We start from the raw sequence: 4,228 nt of genomic DNA on the forward strand, positions 1-4,228 counted from the left end.
TTAATGAAAATTTATATAAATTGTAGTATAATGAGGTCAACAACTATGGTAGGACTTTCTGTGTGAGTCAAATCAAAAATGGGTAATGCAGGAAGGTATATTATAGTGTGTTCTAACTATCTAGCGTTGCCGGGTTGTGGATCTGTGGAATAAGCTGCCGGACGAGATAGTGAAGATGTCGACGACCGATCGGTTCAAAGTCTCTCTTGACCAGAAATGGCCTGAACTCTTTGCACGAACAGCCCTGTACATAACTCCATGCCTCCCTACATGGCCTTGCTTTTTGCTTTTTGAGCCAAAAAATTAACTAACTAACTAGCTAACTAACTAACACTCAGCCGGCAAAAGTGAGTTGTACCTGAGAACTACGCTAAGGGTACGCGTGTCTGCGAAGTGGTAAGCTACTTGCACGTTAACTTCATGAGCAGGCTGTTCTGTTGATCAGATCAACTGGAACATTCATTGTTGCAATCGGCAGAGTGCTAGTTATTATTAGAACTACTGTGAAATTTTTAAAGAAGAATTCCAAGGATTCTAAACAGCAATACAGCACACACTCTAATGTACTAAAGTGACATTCACACTACACGAGTGTAAGTTTAGCCACATATGCGTACATAAATCCATACACACCCATACACACGCGCGCGCGCGCACACACACACACACACACACACACACACACACATACACACACAGGTTCAGATAACTAAATAACCACAGAGCTCAAGAGTTATTTTCACATAAAGAAAAGAACCTTGTTAGTTACAAGCTTGAAAAAAGGTGAAATGAATCCATACATTGAAAAATGTTATTCATTTTTGCGTTAGTTGCTGTCGAAACTGCTGGTGTCTTCTGTGCACAGACGGCCATTTTCCTACGTTTGAATTGGAGCCCAAGCGCCTTGCATGACGAAAGAATCACTTTTACTATTCTTATCACCAGATGTGGGTGAAACAAATTATTCAAATGAAAATATAGAAGTCGTATTTACACAGAGAGTTAGGTAGATAGATAGATAGATAGATAGATAGATAGATAGATAGATAGATAGATAGATAGATAGATAATAGATAGATAGATAGATAGATAGATAGATAGATAGATAGATAGATAGATAGATAGATAGACAGACAGACAGACAGACAAACAGACAGACAGATAGAGAGAGAGGGAGATAGATAGATACATAGATAGATAGATAGATAGATAGATAGATAGATAGATAGATAGATAGAGAGAGATAGAGAGACAGAGAGACAGACAGACAGACAGACAACAGACAGACAGACAGACAGACAGACAGACAGACAGACAGACAGACAGAGCTAGAGAGAGAGAGAGAGAGAGATAGATAGATAGATAGATAGATAGATAGATAGATAGATAGATAGACAGACAGACAGATAGATATTATTCTTAAACAAGAATGATGTTGACTGAATTCGACGTATCGGCCTTCTCCGACGATGGCCTAGCTGGCCGAAACTTCGATCACTGTCAGCAACATTCTTGTTTAAGAATAAGAAATTCGTAGTCTACAAGACTATAGAGTAACCCATCAGATTAATGTAAAATTGTTTTTATCCTAACTGAAAAAAAAATCATATGTACATATATATATACATACATATATTTGGTCTTTGCAAACGATGTGGCAATATATATATACTAGCAGTATCGCCCGGTTTGTAAGGGAAATAACTATAAAGCATTTTTAGAGAGTTATAGCCAAAAAATAGCAAAAAAATGGGGAAAAAATTATGGTAATTTTTTTTGAGAGTTAAAAAAGGTCGAGTTGCGCCCCCTAGACAATCTGTGGTTTGTGTTTCTGATTCTCGACCCCATGTCGAATTTATCGATTTTTTTCAGAACTGGGGGAACTTTTCAAAATTTTCGCTGCGTTAGTTTTGAATTATGACATTGGGCTATGTGTGTGTCAAGTTTCATCAGAATCGGTTGAAAGCAGTGGTCAGGGTGAGGGTACAACCAAACAGACACACAGAAACACACACAGACAAACTGCCGTTTATATAGAGAGAGATATACACACATATATATATATATACACACTTACATACATATATGCATTCAACCACACCTTCACACACACATTCACACACACACATATATACGTATATGAGTATGTATGCAAATGTGCGTGCGTGCGTGCGTGCGTGCGTGCGTGCGTGCGTATGTGCGCGCTCGCATGCGCGTATCTATTGATGTTGTGAGGTTATCTACGTCAGCTGACAAATGTGTTTGCATCATTACTTTAACGGTGTCAAATCTATAATTTTAATTATTTTAATAGATATATATTAATAACAACATTTTTAAGAATTCAATTGTCGATTATCTATGATAGATAACTCATACTTAAATGAAAAACATTTAAAACGTCATAAGCAGGCAAGCATGGACACACATACAAACAATCATACATACACGTAGACACACGCGCACGCGCGACCGCTCACACACTTACACACACACACACTTTCGCTGATGCATACAATATTTTAATTAATTATTAACGTTGCAATTATTCTTCTTTAATTAATTAAACATCTGCAATTATCCTTCATTCCGTCCAACAGAAACATATTTATGTTGCAATGCATCTATGTACGCATATAATACTTAAAATGTTACATATAGACATGCTATCATACGCACACATGCACGCATGCACACTCACAGAGACACACAGACATATATATATATATATATATATTTTTATATATATTATTTATATATATATATATCTTAATATATATATATATATATATATATATATATATATATATATATATTATATATATATATATATATATATATCTATATATATATATAATACAATTTATATATATGTGGGGGTGGATTGTGTGTAAGTGCGTGTGTTGTACGTGCGTGCTTGCTTCTTGCATCACAATGTGACACAAGGTTTCAAACCTGTTTAACATATACTTGTATATGATTTAACATTTTTACATTATAGCTGGATTAAGAAATGTCTGGAAATATATAAAATAGCTCCTACTCTGCGAAACAACTTGTCTATATTTACGAGATCATGGAGAACCCCACTGACTTCGAACAGTGACAATGAATCTCTAAATGCTGGAGATGTAAGAATTTCATGTGACATTTTCCAGGGTGACCCACTGTCACCACCCCTCTTTTGTCTAGCCTTAATACTTCTCTCAAAATTGCTCAATGATGCACAGTACGGTTATAAAATGTTTGATAAAAATATAAATCCTCTCAATTACCTGGATAATTTAAAGCTATTTGCAAAAAATGACCAACAACTCAAGGGCTTACTAGCGATTTTCAGTGATGCCATCAGGATGCAATTTGGCCTCGATAAATGTGCCAAGGAAAATTGACAGGATCATCTAACCTTAAACTTGACCAGTAGAATGCCATAAAAGAGTTAGAACCAGCGGAGAGCTACAAATACCTAGGGGTAATTGAAGGGGACGGAATCAAACATGCAGTGATGAGGGAAAGGATTGGAAGAGAATGTTATCGCAGGGTGAGAGCAATACTGAAGGCAGAGCTGATTGCAAGAAACAGGATCGAAGCAATCAATACTTTAGCCATACTAATAGTAACTTGCAGTTTCAATATCATTAACTGGTCGATTACTGAAATATGTAATCTTGACAGAAAAATAGAAAAACTGTGCACCATCCTAAGGCAGATATAGAACGACTTTATCTGCCAAGAAAAGAGGGAGGCCGTGGAGTTTTGCAACTGGTATTAACAATAAAGATTTCCACAATTGGCCTAGATACCTACCTGAATAACTCTGAGGACTGGATGTTAAAATTTGTCTCAAAACATGAAAACAAGAAAACATCATACTCAGTAACAAAACAGGCAAAGGAATATCTAAGTGAATTCCGAATACAACAAATTTCGGAATTAGACATACAAGAAACAAGCACAGAAAAAGCTAAGCGCATGAAAACTCGTGTTAAAACTGCTGCCTTAGATATTATGACTGATAAATGGCAAGAAAAACCTCTCTATGGCAAATACCCAAAGAGAGCGAATAATGCAGATGTTGATAAAGCCGTTACCCATGAATGGCTAATGTCTTCTGGTTTAAAATCAGAAACAGAAGGGTTTATCATAGCATTCCAAGATCAATGCCTACCTACAAGGCCAACATATTAAACAGAAGTTCCCCAATATGTCGTGTATGTCAACAACAAAA

The sequence above is a fragment of the Octopus sinensis genome, linkage group LG8 (assembly GCF_006345805.1).
Source record: "Octopus sinensis linkage group LG8, ASM634580v1, whole genome shotgun sequence".
NCBI lineage: Eukaryota > Metazoa > Mollusca > Cephalopoda > Octopoda > Octopodidae > Octopus > Octopus sinensis.